At 38.3% G+C, this 19,290-nt stretch overlaps 1 long non-coding RNA gene across 1 annotated transcript in view; it reads right to left on the bottom strand.

Annotated features, from left to right (window-relative positions):
- Positions 1-7,875: 7,875 nt before the first annotated feature.
- LOC104982655 overlaps positions 7,876-19,290 on the bottom strand; it is a 170,800-nt gene continuing 159,385 nt past the window's right edge. Inside the window, exon 3 of the long non-coding RNA XR_824537.1 lies at positions 7,876-7,941. This is a non-coding gene — a long non-coding RNA (uncharacterized LOC104982655). The remainder of the gene's footprint in view (positions 7,942-19,290) is intronic.

Raw genomic sequence — 19,290 nt, forward strand, 5'->3', positions numbered from 1 at the left:
CATTACAAAGCAATACGTAAGTAATAAATATGATATAATAAAAGTTTGGATAAATGTTTAAATCATAAAGAATATGTTCTAGAGTCAAAGTAGAAATAAAGCAGATCAATAACAGAAAAACAGCTAGAAGTCACCAAAATTTGAAAAATAAACAACACACTTCTAAATAAGCCTCCAATCAGAGCTGAAAAAAGAATAAAAATTAGAAACACATTAAAAACATTAAAGGTTTGCATGGTATCAACCCATCAGACTTGGATGCCAAGCTCTCCCTATGTAAGTAACAGAAACGTGCTTGATTGTGCCTGAAAATACACACTAGTAATATTTGGAAAATTTGTGGACAACCTCATTTAAATTACCCTAAGTGGGCCTGGTACCAAGGGAAATAATGCATACACACAGCCTGACCCTATTTACTCTTCTTATGAGGCAATATGTCTTTGACTCAATGTTGATTTTATTGCCATTTACAAAGAGGAAGAAAAAATAAGGCAAGTATAACTAATAAGAGGACTGATAGACAGGTCATTACTACAGGTACACAAAGATGTAAAAGCTATTATTAGGAACCTATGCAAATAAAGAACTGGTTTAAAATATTCCCCCGGGGAAAACATCAGGCACAGATGGCTTTCAGACTACATCTACAAAATTTTCACAGAACATATTGTTCCAATATTTCACAAACTCTTCCATTCAATAGGAAAAAATGGAACATTCCCTCACTCATGCTGTATTTATATCAAGATCAGAACTAATCAAAGACACCATAAGAATAAAACTTAAAGTCTATTTTATCTATCAATATAAACACATCTTTTAATAATTTGCAAACTAGTGAGCTAAATAATGTATGTGGGTGTGTATATGTATCTTAAATACATATATAATACATATATACATATATATATTTCCAATACTTGGCTTATATACATATTTCCAACATGTTACCGAAGGAACAGTATTTTATATCAAAATACAAATTGAAAATATTTATAAATATCCACATTTGCCAAAGTGCAAACTAAACATCTGTGGTCAAGTCATAAACACACACATATATTTCTTTATATTCGGCAAAGTGAGTGGAACCATTAGAAAAAAAATAACACTGAGATTTAAATTATGTTATTATCAATGCTGGTATAAATATAAATTTGAAATTATGATTTATAAATACATCTAAACATCCCCAAGTCATTTTAATATTAACATTTAATAACATTTATATATTAAAACCAAAATTTTAACTATAGCACCAAAATAATAATCTATTAGCTACTTTTAAAAAGTAAATATTACTGATAATGAAATCTACCAAAAACTTAAGCCAAGATTTTTTTACTCTGTCTCTGGACTTTGTCTCAGTATTTTGCTGAGAACAGCCCTTGATAAGAACAATAGAACACCAATTTTCCAGTACTGATAAAACATTCATGTATAGAACAAGTTGAAAGTGCTGACATAGAATCTTGATAACAGTATATATTTCTGAAATGACACCCCTGTATTTCCAAAAACTATTTTTATGAGGCATCTTTATATAAAGAAAATAATAATGATTAATTGGTAAATTTTTTTTGAGATTTTAATCAATTAAAAATATGAACAGACAGACCTTGGAGACACTGCAGATTATTTCAGACTGCAGTAAAACAAATATTGCAATAAGTGAATCACATGAATGTTTTCGTTTCCCAGTGCAGATAAAAGTTATGTTTATACAACATTATAGTCTATTAAGCTTGCAATAACATTATGTCTAGAAAACATACATACCGTAAAGAATACTTTATTGCTATATAATGCCAAAATAATTATAATAGTAACATCAAAGGCCACTACTCACAAACAATAACAAATCTAATAACTAACAGAAAAGTTTGAAATATTGCAAGAAATAAAATGTGAGACTGAAAGTGAACAAACACTTGGAAATAATGGTGCTGACTGACTTGCTAGATGCAGGGTTGCCAAAAATCTTCAGCTTGTAAAAAGAAAAACACACACACACGCAGTTATCTGCAAATCTCAATAGAGTCAGGTTCAAATAAACAAGGTATACCAGTACATGATCATTAATCTGCTGAAATTATAGGCTGCTAAGTCGCCTCAGTCGTGTCCGACTCTGTACGACCCCATAGACGGCAGCCCACCAGGCTCCCCCATCCCTGGGATTCTCCAGGCAAGAACACTGGAGTGGGTTGCCATTTCCTTCTCCAATGCACGAAAGTGAAAAGTGAAAGTGAAGTTGCTCAGTCATGTCTGACTCTTAGTGACCCCATGGACCGCAGCCTACCAGGCTCCTCTGTCCATGGGATTTTCTAGGCAAGAGTACTGGAGTGGGGTGCCATTGCCTTCTCTGAAATTATAGGCAGTAGAATAGAAAGTTCCATTCACTTGGGGAAACAATGAGGATTTGGTCTCTGTTGAGCGCTTCCCAGTTTTACGGTGGCACTGCTGAGAGAAAGCACCCAGTCCCTTCCCTGCCACCACCCACCATCTCCAGGAAGGGAAGAAGTTTGCCCTGAGCTTGAGAGACTTTAAGGACTCCTGCTAGACTATATTTTTAAGAATCTTCTAGTTTTAAAACTCCTACACACGACTCTTCTGTTTGTGTCCTCTTTTTGTTTTTCCCTTGATGTAATGTTCTCAGACTCTTTATTCCTAATCAGAATTGAAAGATATAGAGGCTGAGATATGGGTGAGATTAGAGAGAAGCATAAAAGATAATGCTTGGTCTATTTTAGTTGTAGGCCTTAGGCCCTCTTTCTAACCCTGAGATCAGCTGAAAACTGCTTTAGGTTCTATGGAGCAAAAACACTCAATAAATAACATATCCCTTTGTATAGCTTTGCTCTCTATACATATATCCCTTTGAGAAAGTCCTGACTGCAGGCAGACAACCATTTTAGGAAAGGATTCAAACATTAAGGGTCTTTATATCCCAGAAATATCCCACTTAATCTTCCCACGTACTTTTGTAGCAAGAGACAAATGTGTATAAACAAAAAGTGCCATTCAGAATAAGGGTCAATATAAGGACAGAGTATAAAGTTAAGAGGAGCACAAAAGAGATGATAGTCTATAACCCAACAGAAGCACCAAATGTTGCCATGTGATAGCAGTATCTGACAAGATTCACCTATTGGTAATTCATTTGTTTCCAAAGCCAAAAGAAATAAGACTTTGTGGGATAATGTGGGGTTTGCAGGGGGAGATGAGGCATACCAAGAGGAAGGTAGTAGAATTAGTGTGTGTGTGTGTGTGTGTGTGTGTGTATCACTTTGTGATATGTTAGCAGGGGAGTTAATTTGTCTCGGTTTTTTTGTGTGTTTTTTTTTGTTTTTTTGTTTTTTTTTTTTTTTAATAATGAGCTTATCTACTTGTTTACAAAACTATGAATGACCACTCTAATAGCTCCCATACCTGACCCTGCTTCCCCTTGCCTCTGGAACTCCCTGAAAGAGCTCTGGGAAGGCAATCGTTTGCACTGCTACCCTTCCTGTTACACCTGAATCTATTCCAACATCATCCATCCCCATGTCTATAATGCTTCTCCCAATGAGAGCCACTAGCAACATTCATGCTGCCAAATCCAAGGAAAAGTTTTCAGCTTTTATTATTCTCAATTCTTCAACAGGCTGTGACATAGTTGCTCACTTCTTGAAAACATATTCCTCACTCCCCATCCTATTTCTTCTAAATGCTTTGGCAACTGCCTTTCAGTTTCTAGTTCTAGATACACCACTTTTGGCTAACTCTAAATGTTGGTGAATCCAGGCTTCTGGGATCTCTTTTCCTTTATTTCTGCACTCACTCTGTTGGTACATGCATACCAACCTCTGGGGCTTGAACACCATCTATATGCTGACATTTCCCAAGTTTATGACTTTTCCTGACCTCTCTCCTATGCCAGTATATAGGGATATTTTTAAATGGATACTTAAATAGAAACCTGAAATTTTTTGTTGTTGTTCAATCACTAAGTAGTGTCTGACCCTTTGCAACCCCATAGTCTGCAGCACGCCAGGCTTCTCTGTCCTTCACTATCTATCTCCAAGAGCTTGCTCAGATTCATATCCATTGAGTCAGTGATGCTACCTAGCCATCTCATCCTCTGCTGCCCCCTTCTTTTGCCTTCAATCTTTCCCATCAGGGGTCTTTTCCAATGAGTCAGCTCTTTGCATCAGGTGGCCAAAGTATTGGAATTTCAACATCAGTCCTTCCAATGAGTATTCAGGGTTGATTTCCTTTAGGACTGACTGGTTTGATCTCTTTGAAGTCCAGGGGATTCTCAAGAGTCTTTTCCAGCACCACAATTTGAAAGTCTCAATTCTTCAATGCTCAACCTAAAAAATGACATGTCAAAACTGATCTTCATTTCTATGACATCACCTCCCCACAAGAAAATGTTATTTGTCTAGTATTCTCCATTTGGAATAATGGACTCACACAGTTGCCCAGACCTAGAATCTTGACTTTCTTCTGTTCTCTTTTTATGAGTGCCAGTAAGTCACAGAATAGGTGCTCTCTAAATAGCTGTAGCACAAGTGATTGAAAGACTTGCAGGGAATCATTTTTAAATATTTTGAAAACTTCTGTAAATACACAAAAGTTAAAAGTACAACAAATGTCCATTTACCCATAATCAGGCTTGAAGAACTGTCAACATTTTGGAGAGAGTCATTAAAAATAGAGATCTATTATTTTAATTACAGTTCATTTTATCAACTTTGTGTAATGTGAGCAAATAGTCTGTAGAACAGACAAAAAAAAATCATGTGGCAAAATGGCCTACATTGCATTAATATAACAAATCTATATAAACAAAATAACTTCAGCCATTATAAAGCACTATATGTAAGTATACTAAAGTATTCTTACATACTGCCATGTCAACAGCAAATAAAACAGCAGATTAAACACAGTTCAAAAAATTTCTCCTGACTTGCTATCCTTCGTTTTACGCATGCATTCATTCTACTTACTTCAAGGCAGTAAGTACTTTTATCTTCATCCTTTTCAATTTCTCATATCTCTATGGTGTTCTGTTCAAAGGCCTCCTCATACCTGCCTCTTTGGGACTATTTCTACCTAAACAGTTTGACCTTTAGTTCTCAGCTTTCTTAGTTTATCTTATCAGCTAAGCTTGTGCCTCAATGAAACCCTTTCATAATTAGTCTAGGGACTATCAATTTTTTACACTCATGCTCTCTCATGTTTTAAAACATTTTTTGCAGCTTTAAAATATAATGCACAGAAAGAATATATAAATAGTACTCTCTTTCTGCCTGCGTGGTCATGGAGGTGCTTCAAGAATGAACTTATCTACTACAGCACCTTCTCTTGTTTACAAAATTATGTTGAAATAATGTCTATATTTTAGATATCCCTACCCATTCTTTCTGAATGACATTAAACTCAGGGGCCCTAGTAAAAATTTGCTTTGGTCAACAAATATTTATTCAATTTGCCTTTGTGCCAAGCACTATTCTAAGCAACAGAGATATAATGGAAGAGACAGCAAACGAGGTCCTTGCCTCATATTGCAGCAGATTACTGTGTAATTTCACCAAAGTTAAGTAACTAGACTCAACAGCCTGTCCAGGTTACCTAAAACACTAGCCATATATTTCTTAAAATATTTTGTTTGGTCCTTAAAATGGGTATGAATGAAGGAAAGAGCAAATTCTTTCCTCTTTATATATCAAATTGCTATCTTTTATTGCTGGCCACAAAGAAGTGTTATTGGGAAATCCATACCAGACTATTCTCTTTGTTATAAAACAGTCAATTAGACTGAGATTTAAGAACTTAGGTTTGAGTCGGGAGGGAAAAAAAAAAAACAACTAACCACCACAGAGTTTCTAGTCATTGCAATAAGATAAGAAATAATAAACAAAAGTATACAGAGTAGAAAGGAATGAAGAATGTTCTTATTTGTATAAGACTGTGCTGATAAAGGATTTGAAGAAATCCATTAAAAGTTACTAGAACATGTGAATTGAATTTAAAGAAGTTCAAAATTATAAAGCATATTCAAAATAATCATATTTCTATATATTAATCAAAAACTGTTGAAAATTGAAATTTTAAATATCAAAAACATGGAATAATTATATTTAACAAAGTATAGAGGTAGGATATGAAATAAAAATAAACTACAAAATATTGCTAGGAGAAATAATTTTTTTTTTTTTACATGAAGCACAGATTTATTAGAGGAAGAAATAGGAGGGAAGCTCACGGATGGGGAATTGGGAAACGGAATGAGACAGAAGCTATCAGCCTCTGGTGTCCCCACGAGTCAAGGTGGAAGCCCTAGAATCAGCCCAGATATATTTCTTGCTTTAGGACATGGATGGGGCCATGGCTGTGGCCAAACTGGAAGCTGGAGAAGCTGGGACCTCACTCATGTTCATCTAGGAGAGTCAGAATGGGGAATTGAAGAATACTGGGCACAAGGGGATGTGTGAGACAAGGGGTTCCGTTGGAAGAAATCCTGACAATGCTTCCTTGGATCCTGAGTAGGAGAAGGTGGGAGAGGAAGGCAAATCCTGGAGCTGAGGATCAGAAAAGGAGCAGGAGAAAGAAAAGGAGCAGGAGAAAGAAAAGGCTGCATCTGGTAGCCTGGTTGGCGGGCAGGTATTTCTCAATCCATTCTTACTTCTATTTACTCTTGGGAACTTGCTGGGTTGCAGGGCACTTCTCCTGGGCTGGGATTGCTGTATCCTTGGGTGGGCATTGCTTCTTGGCCTGGGGAGCACATGGGTCCTTTGTTTTAGGTGTACACGCCTCTTGACATTTGACAGAGGTTGGCTGACAGGGCTGCTTGTCATCTGGGGCAGGCCCTGCTGCTGCTGCTACTGGGAAAACATGGCTGCAGGAACAGGTAAGCCAGAGGCAGGAGCCAGACCCTAGGAGATTCGGCTGAGCACAGGTTCTGAGAAAGAAATTTTAAAGCCTGTAATAAATGGAGAAATACACCAAGTTTATGAATTGGAAAACTTAAATATTGTTAAGGTATCAAGTCTCCCAAGGCTGATCTATAGATTCAATGCAATGTGCAGCATAATTTCAACAGGGATTTGTTTGAGGGGAGGAAGTATAAATTGACAATCTGATACTAATACACACACACACACACACGCACACAGAAATGCAAAGAACAATAGTCAAGACAACTCTTAAGAAAAACAGATTTGGAAAACATATACCCAGCTGATCTGAACTCATTATAAATCAAGCCAGTGTAGTACAGGTGTAAAGACAGACATACGTATCAATGGAACAAAACAGAGCATCCAGAATTAGATATGTCTGTATGTGGTCAGCTGTTTTCTGATAGGGGTGCTAAGGCAATTTCATGATAAAGAATGGTCTTTCCATATTTCAAATGTTGCTGGAACAACTATTTATTCATATGAAAAAAAAAACGAGGCCTCAATCCTTATCTTAAACATATATGTTATCCCAAAATAGATCACAAACCTAAATATAAAAGCTAAAACTGCAGAATTTCTAGGACCAGGGTTCAATTTTGCTACACCAATAGATATTTGACAATGTCTAGAGAAAATCCCCGGAGAAGGCAATGGCACCCCACTGTAGTAGTCTTGCTTGGAAAATCCTATGGACGGAGGAGCCTGGTAGGCTGCAGTCCATGGGGTCACTAAGAGTCAGACACGACTGAGCGACTTCACTTTCATCTTTCACTTTCATGCATTGGAGAAGGAAATGGCAACCCACTCCAGTGTTCTTGCCTGGAGAATCCCAGGGAGGGAGGAGCCTGGTGGGCTGCGGTCTATGGGGTCACACAGAGTCGGACACGACTGAAGCGACTTAGCAGCAGCAGCAGCAGCAGCACCAGAGAAAATCCCAACTTCGAATATCTGGCCCAAAATGTCAGGGAGGTTGATGCTGAGAATCTCAGTTCTGGAAAGAAAATAATAGGAAAAAGTGTTTGTGATCTTAGGCATAGAAAGTTACCTCTTAAATATCACACACAGAAATCATTACACAAAAAATAATGACAATCAAAATCAAACACTTCTGGTCTTTAAAATAAACTGTTAAGAAAATAAAAATACAAGTCAAACAAGATTCATAGAAATCTTCATTCAAATATATCATCAAAACATATGTATCCCCAATACACAATATGAGCAACTTCTACAGATCAATGGACATAAGATTTGAACAGATATTTCAAAAACAAAATATATGAAGGCCAATAGCATATTAAAGCAAGATTGATAATATTAAATATTAAAGGTATATAAATTAAAATCATAATGTAATATCAATAGACACACATCAAAATACCTAAAATTAAAAAACTGACCATATGAATTACTGGTAAGGATATGCAGCAACTAGAATACTCTCTGGTAGCTCAGCCAATAAAGAATCTGCTTGCAGTGCAGGAGACCTGGGTTCAATCCTTGAGTCGGGAAGATCCCCTAGGGAAGGAAATGGCAACCCAGTCCAGTATTTTGCCTGAAAAATTCCATGGACAGAGAAGACTGGTGGGCTACAGTCCATGAGGTCACAAGAGTTGGACATGACTTAGTGACTAAACCACCGCAGAATACTCACACTTTGGTGGTGGGATATAAAACAAGGCAGACACTTTTCAGAACAGTGTATGAGTTTCTTATACATTTAAACAAACTTTTTTTTTTAACTACAAAACACTTAAGTTATTTATACAAGGCAAATAAAAACATATGCCCACACAAAGACTTTAAAAAATATGCATAGCAACTTTATTCACAGTAACTCAAAACTAGAAACCAAACTGTCTATCGATAGGAAAGTGAAAAGTGAAAGTGAAAGTTGCTCTCATGTCTTACTTTTTGTGACCCCATGGACTATACAGACCATGGAACTCTCCAGGCCAGAATACTGGAGTGGGTAGCCGTCCCCTTCTCCAGGGGATTTTCCCAACCCAGGGATCAAACCCAGGTCTCCCACACTGCAGGCAGATTCTTTACCAGCTGAGCCACCAGGGAAGCCCTATCTATAGGAGGATGGGTAAATAGCTCTGGTATGATCTATACAATGATATTATTCAGCAATAAAGGAAAAACTACTAATCTATATATCAATGTTGATGTATGTCAAAAAACTACTGAGTAAATATACTGTCTCAAAAGAATGCATAGTATAAGAATGTGTTAACATAAAGTCCTAGAAAAACAAGCAAACAAATTTTAATGAAAGAAGGTGGGTCAGAACTTGTCCATGCCAGGTTTTGAAGGAGGCTACTGTTTTTATAAAAGAATTTTGGGGAATGATAGGCATGTGTTCACAGTAGAAGCAAGTATCACACTTATCAAAATTATTTTTACATTTTAAATGCTTATGTTTCATTGCTTATGACTAAGATCTCAATAAAATTCATTTTCAAACTCCTAGGTAGTATAGATCAGTCTGAGACAGACAGGAGTACCCAGCCACCGGAAAAGAATATATAGAACCACGCAAAACTCAGTAGGACAAAGGAACTAGGGGAAAAAACAGAAAAGTTAGTAGGACGGGACCTGCCCTCAGCAGGTGGGGGAACTAAAGCAGGAGTCTGATCCCCACATCGGGCCACCTGTTTGGGTTAGAAGAGAAATATTTGAGGCTGTGAGTGAAGCAGCTGCTCTGTAGCAGCCTAAATGGAATTAGACTCACACAGACAATGCCTGCTGTAGCCACAAGTACCCGGAGACAGGGACATGGGTCCCCTAGAAGGCACAGCAGCTGGGAGCTGGAGCACAGGGATTGTGGCACAATCCCAGGCTGAGGTCTGCTGTTGACTGTGGGGAGATGGCCCGAGGGGACGTGAGGGAGGAGACTGTGGTGGGAAACGCCTGTGGAGGAAAGCCAGGTAGGCAAGAAAGCAGGGCGATGCTGCTGAGTCATGCGTAGGGGGTGGAGCCATCACCACAGCCTATCTCCCCACATGCCAGCACCCGGCATCTGAACGATAGTGAGGCTGTCCCTTCAAGCACCTGACATGCAGGACAACAGAGAAGCCCCAGCCTTTTAAGTGCATGGGGCACCCCTTTAAGTGCCTGACACACCAAACAACAGAGAAGGACCCCGCCAGGGGGAGCCCTTTTAGTGCCTCATGCACAGACCAAAAGAGAAGGATCCCTCTAAGTGCCTGAATGGGCAAAGCAAGGAGAAGGACTAGCCAAAGAGGCCTTCTGATCACCAGCTGCCAAAGGCTAGGGCCATAACTCTGATGGGGCCATAACTCCTGCAGCTGAGGCAGTCCATGCCCCTGCACACTTGGCACCTCCAGGGTCCCAGGAACCCAAGCAGCTGCACCACCTTCATGCTCAATCCTCACTGGGACAGAGCTTCAAAAGGCTAGAAAAATGCCTGAGTCTGAGAACATGGGGTTGTTTCCATTGTATTCAACTCTTTGCGACCCTGTAGACTGGTCTGCTAGGCTTTTCTGTCTGGGGGATTCTCCAGGCAAGAATACTGGAGTGTGTTGTCATACCCTTCTAGAGCACCATAATTCCTGCTACCCTAACTGACATCTCCCCTGAATACCTGGTGTTGTGAGGGCCCCTGTGACCAAAGCAACTGTACCACCTCCACACCTGGCACTCCCTGGGGCAGACCCAAGTCCTCCAGGGCCTCAGGAGCAAACCCCGGTGAACGACCCACATGCAGAAGTGGAGGTAAAATCACAGTTGAAACCCAGGGGCAGTGTGCTAAGGAAGATAACCCAAAACTTTGCACCAGATTAAATCCACACAATCAACTAGGCAGACTCTGTGTCTATGGAATATATAAAAGGACATTGAGAGTTCTCACCAAAGAAAACACACTAGTTCTGACATCTGTGGACATTGGAGGCAAGAACACACAGGAGGAGGACCAGATTACAGTCAGAGTTGCCCCCACAGCATGTCCAGAGACCAGCACAGTGTGAGAAAGCATTCTAGGCAGGCAAGGTGGAATATAACTCCCAGCAAGGGAAAGATGTTGACAGAAGAGACTTAAGAAAGACATTTATTTTTCTTACATTTTACTTGTTCTGTAGTTCCTTCTGGATTTATTTCTCTCTCTCTCTCTCTCTTTTTTTTCCCTTTTTTTCACCTTATTTCCCCCTCTGTTGTTGTAGTTCTCAATTAGTACTATTTAAGCTTTTGAGAATTTTTTTTTCAATCACACACTTTTTATTTCTGTTATAAATGTCTGCATCATCATTGGCCTTTTGCAGTTCTGTGGAGTTTTCTTTTTTTTCTCGGTATTTTAAAAATTTATTATTATTTTTTCTACATATATTCCTTTGTTTGCTTTTCCTGCTGGTCTTTTCCCTTCACAGTTAATCTTTAATATATATAAATTTCTTTATCTACCTCTATTTAACTTTGCATTTCTATTCTTTCCTTCATTTTCTTTCTTTTTCTCACCATATTTGTTAGTTTGTTTTTGTTGCTTTATGCCCCAGTTGGCACTTTGCTTTAGTTTTGTATTCCAGTTTGTGCTTTAGTTAGTTTTGTTCTTAACTGGTGGATATAATTTTTGATTTCCCTTGTTTACCAGTTCAATCTATTGCACACTGTTTTTGTTTTTTGGACTGCTTTGATTTTGCTTATGGTGTATATGTATGTGTGTGCATTCCATTATTTTAGGTATTATTTGTCTGATATTCTAATTGCCATTTGTCTGGGTGCATCTTTTGTTTCTGCTTTTGGGTATTTCTTTTAATCCCATTTAATGCCATAACGAACCACCCGTGGAATCTCCATTTGTGCCAGAGATCAAGGCCTGAGGCTTTGGAGTGTGAGTGCTGCCTCCAAGACCCTAGATTACCAGAGAATTATTAACCCTAGAGAATATCAAATAGTGAGAATTCCCACAAAGGCAACCACTTGCATACAAGACACAGCATTACCAACTGCCCAGTGGCACCCTGTGCAAGATGCCTCATCCAAACAACAAACAAGAAAAAAACACAAACACAATCATCAGCAGACAGTATTACCACCTCACTCAGCCCTGCCCATCAAAGGAAAACAGCAACAACTCAACTCCTCCCACCAGAATGCAAGCACAAGTCACATCCTACACAAAGCTTACACAAACCACTGGGCAAACCTTAGGAGGGCAGAAACCAAACAGAAGAAAGAATTCAACTTTGAAGCCTGGGAAAAGGAGGCCTCAAACACAGTAAGTTAAAAAATAAAATAATGAAAAGGCAGAGAAATACTGCACAGACAAAGGAAAAACCAAGAAACACAAGTCCAAATAAATAAAAAGGAAATAGACAAACTACCTGAAAAAGAATTCAGAATGATAGTAAAGATAATCCAAAACCTGAAAATGGAATGGAGAAAATGCAGGAATCAATTAACAAAGACCTAAAGAATTAAAGAATAAACATACAGAGACAAACAACACAATTACTGAAATTAAAAATACTCTAGAAGGAATCAATAGCAGACTATCTGAAGCAGAATAATGGGTCGATGAGCTGGAAGATAGAATAGCAGAAATAGAAACTGCTGAAGAGCAGAATAAAGTAAAAAGAATGAAAAGAACTGAGGATAGTCTCAGAGACCTCTGGGACAATATTAAATGCACCAGCATTATAGGGGTCCCAGAAGAAGAAGAGAAAAAGAAAGGATATGAGAAAATTTTTGAAGAGATTATAGTTGAAAATTTCCCCAACATGGAAAAGGAAATAGTAAATCAAGTGCAAGAATCACAAAGAGTCCTATACAGGAAAAAACCAAAGGAAAAACAGGCCAAGACACATAATAATCAAACTAACAAAGATTAAACACAAAGAAAGAATATTAAAAGCAGCAAGGGAAAAGCAATAAGTAACATACAAGGGAAACCCCATAATACATTTAACAGGTGATCCTGCAGCCAGAAACTCTGCAGGCCAGAAGTAATGGCAAGATATATTGAAAGTACTGAAAGGGAAAAATCTACAAACAAAATTATTCTCCCTGGCAAGGATCTCATTCAAAATTGAGGGAGAAATCAAAAGTTTTACAGACAAGTAAAAGTTAAGAGAATTTAACTCTACCAAACCAGCTTTACAGCAAATGTTAAAGGGACTTCTGTAGTCAGGAAATAAAAGAGAAGAAAAATATCCACAAAACAAAAAAACACAATCAACTCAGAAAATGGCAATAGGATCATCAGTTCAGTTCAGTCAGTAGGTCAGTCCTGTCCAACTCTTTGCAACCCCACGGACTGCAGCATGCCCTACTTCCTTGTCCATTACCAACTCCCAGAACATGCTCAGACTCATGTCAGTTGAGTCACTTATGCCACCCAATGAGCTCATTTTTTTCCCTTTCTTCTTCTACCTTCAATCTTCCCCAGCATCAGCGTCTTTTCTAAGAGTCAGTTCTTCACATCCAGTGGCCAAAATATTGGAGCTTCAGCTTCAGCATTGGTCCTTCCAGTGAATATTCAGGCATGATTTCATTTAAAATTGACTAGTTTGATCCCCTTGCAGTACAAGGGACTCTCAAGAGACTTCTCCAACACCACAATGGAAAAGCATCAATTCCTTGGTGCTCAGCTTTCTTTATGATTCAACTCTCATACCCATACATGACTACTAGAAAAACCATAGCTTTGAGACCTTTCTCAGCAAAGTAAGGTTTCTGCTTTTTAATACCCTATCTAGGTTTCTCATAGCTTCTCTTTCAAGGAGTAAGCATCTTATAATCTCATGGCTGCAGTCACTGTCTGAAGTGATTCTGGAGCCCAAGAAAATAAAGTCTGTCACTGTTCCCATTGTTTCTCCATCTATGTGCCATGAAGTGATGGGACCAGATGCCGTGATCTTTCTTTTTAGAATGTCAAGTTTTAAGCCAGTTTTTACACTCTCCATTTTCACTTTCATCAAGAGGATATTTAGTTACTCTTTGCTTTCTGCCATAAGGCTAGTGTTATCTGCATATATGAGGTTACTGATATTTCTCCTGGCAATCCTGAATCCAGCTTGTGCTTCATCCAGCCTGGCATTTCGCATGATGTACTCTGTACATAAGTTAAATAAGCAGGGTGACAATATACAGCCTTGATGTACTTCTATTGCAATTCGCAACCAGTCCGTTGTTCCATGTCCAGTTCTAACTGTTGCTTTTTGACTGGCATACAGGTTTCTCAGGAGGCAGATAAGTGGTCTAGTATTGCCATCTCTTTAAGAATTTTCCACAGTTTGTTGTGATCCACACAGTCAAAGGCTTTAGCGTAGTCAATAAAGCAGATGTATTTCTGGAACTCTCTTGCTTTTTCTATGATCCAATGGACGTTGGCAATTTGATCTCTAGTTCCTCTGCCTTTTATAAATCCAGCTTGAACATCTGGAAGATCTTGATTCATATACTGCTAAAGCTAAGCTTGGAAATTTTTCAGCATTACCTTGCTAGCATGCGAGATGAGGGCAATTGTACAGTATTTTAAAAATTAGTTGGCATTGCATTTCTTTGGGATTGGGGTGAAAACTGACCATTTCCAGTCCAGTGCAGAGTTTTCCAGATCTGCTGGGAAATTGAATGCCAGCACTTTCACAGAATTATCGTTTAGGATTTGAAATAGTTCAGCTCGAATTTCATCACCTCCATTACCTTTGTAGTGATACTTCCTAAGGCCCACTTGACTTCACAATAGGTATGTATATACATCAATAATTACTTTAAATCTAATTGGGTTAAATGCTCCAACCAAAAGATACAGACTGGCTGAATGGATATAAAAATAAGAGCCATATATATGCTGTCTATAAGAAACCTACTTCAGATCTAAAGACACATATAGACTGAAAGTGAGAGGGTGGAAAAAGATATTTCATGCTAATAGAAATCAAAAGAAACCTGGAGTAGCAATCCTCATATCAGACAAAATAGACCTTAAGATAAAGAATATTATAAGACATAAGGAAGGACACTACATAATGATCTAGTGATCAATCCAAGAGTAAAACATAGTAAATATCTATGCACCCAACATAAGGAGCACTTCAATACATAAGACAAACACTAACAGATATAAAAGGAGAAATTGATAGTAACACAATAATAGTAGAAGACTTTTACACCCCATTTACACCAATGGATAGATCATCAAAGCAGAAAATAAATAAGGAAATACAAGTTTAAATGACATATTAGACCAGACGGATCTCATTGATATCTTCAGGACATCCCATCCAATTGCAGAAGAATACCTTTTTTTCAAGTGCACATGGAACATTCTTTAGGACAGACCAAATCTTGGGTCACAAATCAAACCTCAGCATATTTAAGAAAAGGGAATCATATCAAGCAACTTTTCTGACCACAGTGCTATGGGACAAGATATCAATTAGAAGATAAATAATGTAGAAAACACAAACACACAGAGATTAAACAATACGTTTCTAAATAACAAACAGGTTACTGAAGAAATCAAAAGGGAAATCAAAAAATTCCTGGAAACAAATGACAATGAAAACACAACAACTTAAAACCTATGGGATACAGCAAAAACAGTTCTAAGGGTGAAGTTTAGCAATACAATCCTACTTCAAGAAACAAGAAAAATATCAAATAGACAACCTAATTTTACACCTATAACAATTGGAAAAAGAAGAACCAAAAAACCCCAAAGTTAGCAGAAGGAAAGAAATCATAAAGACCAGAGCAGAATTAAATGAGTAAGAAATGAAAGAAACAATATTAAGCATTAACAAAACTAAAAGCTGCTTCTTTGAGAAGAAAATTGACAAAATTTTAGCCAGACACATCAAGAAAAAAAGAGAGAAGAATCAAATCAACATAATTAGAAATGAAAAAGGAGAGTTTACAACAGACAATGCAGAAGTACAAAGGATTATAAGAGACTATTATGAGAAACTATACGGCAATAAAATGGATAATCAGAAAGAAATGTAGATTCTTAGGAAAATTCAATCTTCCAAGACTAAATCAGGAAGAAATAGAAATTATGAACAACCCAATTTCAAACTGAATCGAAACTGTAATCAAAAATCTCTCAAAAAGCAAAAGCCCAGGACCAGATGGCTTCACAGGGGAATTCTATCAAACATTAGAGACAAGCTAAAGCCTATCCTTCTAAAACTCTTTCAAAAGTTAGCAGAGGAAGCAACACTTCCAAATTTCATTCCATGAGGCCACCATCACCCTTATACCAAAACCAGACAAAGACAACACATGAAAAAGAAAACTACAGGCCAATATTACTGATGAACATAGAGAAAAAATCCTCAACAAAATTCTGGCGAACACAATTCAACAACACATTAAAAAGCTCACACACCATGATCAAGTTGGGTTTATTCCAGGAATGCAAGGATTCTTCAATATACACAAATCAATAAATGTGTTATACAATATTAACAAATTAAAGACAGAAACCATATGATAATAGATGCAAAAAATTCCTTGACAAAATTCAGCACCTATTTATGATTAAAACTCTTCAAAAAATAGGCATAGAAGGAATCTACCTGAACATAGTAAAGGCCATATATGATAAGCCTACAGCAAACATTATTCTCAATGGTGAAAAACTGAAAGCATTTCCCCTAAAGTCAGGAACAAGACAAAGGTGCCCACTCTCACCGCTATTATTCAACACACTTTTGGAAGTCCTAGATATAGCAATCAGAGAAGAAAAAGAAATAAAAGGAATCCAGATGGGAAAAGAAGAAGTAAAGCTCTCACTGTTTGCAATGACATGATACTATACATAGAAAACCCTAAAGACACTATCCGAAAATTGCTAGAGCTAATCTGTGTCCAACTATTTGCGACCCCATGGACTACAGCAGGTCAGGCTTCCCTGTCCATCACCAACTCCAGGAGCTTGCTCAAATTTATGTCCATCAAGTGGGTGATGCCATTCAACCATTTCATCCTCTGTCGCCCCTTCTTCTCCTGCCTGCAATCTTTCCCAGCATCAGGGTCTTTTCCAGTGAGTCAGTTCTTCACATCAGGTAGCCAAAGTATTGGAGTTTCAGCTTCAGCATCAGTTCTTCCAATGAATATTCGGACTGATTTCCTCTAGGATTGACTGGTTTGATCTCCTGGCAATCTAAGGGACTCCTAAGAGTCTCCTCCAACACTATAGTTAAAAAGTGTTTTTAATTTTTCAGGGTTCAGCTTTCTTTATATTCCAACTCCCACATCCATACTTGACTACTGGAAAAAACATAGCTTTGACTAGATGGATCTTTGTTGGCAAAATAACATCTCTGTTTTTTAATATGCTGTCGAGGTTGGTCATAGCTTTTCTTCCAACGAGCAGGCATCTTTTAATTTCCTGGGTGCAGTCATCATCTGCAGTGATTTTGGAGCTGAAGGAAATAGTCTGTCTGTTTCCATTGTTTCCCCATCTATTTGCCATGACATGATGGGACTGGAAGCCATGAATTCGTTTTGTGAATGTTGAGTTTTAAGCCCACCTTTTCAGTCTCCTCTTTCACTTACATCAAGAGGCTAATTAGTTCTTCTTCAATTTCTACCATAAGAGTGGTGTCATCTGCATATCTGAGGTTATTGATATTTCTCCCAGCAATCTTGATTCATGCTTGTGCTTCATGCAGCCCAGTATTTCGCATGATGTACACTGCATATAAGTTAAATAAGCAGGGTTACAATATACAGCCTTAATGTACTCCTTTCCTGATTTGGAACCAGTCCATTTTTCCATGTCTTGTTCTAACTGTTACTTCTTGACAGGCATACAGATTTCTCAGGAGGCGGGTCAGGTGGTCTGGTATTTCCATCTCTTGCAGAATTTTCCAGTTTGTTGTGATCCACACCAGAGAAGGCAATAGCAACCCACTCCAGGACTCTTGCCTGGAAAATCCCATGGATGGAGGAGCCTGGTAGGCTGCAGTCCATGGGGTCGCTAAGAGTCGGACATGACTGAGTGATTTCCTTTCATGTATTGGAGAAGAAAATGGCAACCCACTCCAGTGTTCTTGCCTGGAGAATCCCAGGAATGCGGGATTCTGAAGCGACTTAGCAGCAGCAGTGATCCACACAGTCAAAGGCTTTGGCATAGTTAATAAAGTAGAAGTAGATTTTTTTTCTGGAACTCCCTTGCTTTTTCTAGGATCCAGTGGATGTTCGCAATTTGATCCAATTCCCCTGCCTTTTCTAAACCCAGCTTGAACATCTGGAAGTTCACAGTTCACGTACTATTGAAGCCTGGCTTGGAGAATTTTGAACACTGCTGTGCTAGCATGTAAGATGAGTACAACTGTGTGGTAGTTTGAACATTCTTTGGCATTGTGTTTCTTTGGGATAGGAATGAAAACTGATGTTTTTCAGTCCTGTGGCCACTGCTGAGTTTTCCAAATTTGCTGGCATATTAGGTGCAGCACGTTCACAGCATCATCTTTTAGGATTTGTAAAAGTTCCACTGGGAAACTATTACCTCCACTAGCTTTGTCTATAGTGATGCTTCCTAAGACCCACTTGACTTCACATTCTCTAGGTGAGTGATCACATCATCATGGTTATCTGGGTCATGAAGATCTTTTTTGTATAGTTCTTCTGTGTATTCTTGCCATCTCTTCTTAATATCTTCTGCTTCTGATAGGTCAATACCATTTCTGTCCTTTATTGTGCCCACCTTTGCATGATATTTTCCCTTGGTATCTCTAATTTTCTTGAAGAGATCTCCTATCTTTCCCACTCTATTGTTTTCCTCTATTACTTTGCATTGATCACTGAGGAAGGCTTTCTTATCTCTCCTTGCTATTCTTTGGAACTCTGCATTCAAATGGGTATATTTTTCTTTTTACCCTTTGCCTTTTGCTTCTCTTCTTTTCTCAGCCTTTTGTAAGGCCTCCTCAGACAATCATTTTGCATTTTTGGATCTTTTTCTTCAGGATGGTCTTGATCACTGTACAATGTCACCAACCTCTGTCCATATTTCTTCAGGCATTCTATCAGATCTAATCCCTTGAATCTATGTGTCACTTCTACTGTATAATCATAAGGGATTTGATTTAGGTCATACCAAATGGTCTAGTGGTTTTCTTCACTTTCTTCAATTTAAGTCTGAATCTGGCAATAAGGTGTTCATGATCTGCCGGGAGCCGGCATATTGCATATTGAGTGCATAGTGCATATTGCATATTGAGTGCAGCACTTTCCACAGCATCATCTTTCAGGATCTGGAATAGCTCAACTGGAATTCTATCACTACTGGGAGCATGAGGAACTCCGCCCATGACAAAGGTCATGAGGAAGCAGGCTCGGCATACGCAAAGGCGGGATCAAGCCTCAG

This window comes from Bison bison, unplaced genomic scaffold, assembly GCF_000754665.1.
Source record: "Bison bison bison isolate TAMUID 2011002044 unplaced genomic scaffold, Bison_UMD1.0 scf7180017864537, whole genome shotgun sequence".
Taxonomy (NCBI): domain Eukaryota; kingdom Metazoa; phylum Chordata; class Mammalia; order Artiodactyla; family Bovidae; genus Bison; species Bison bison.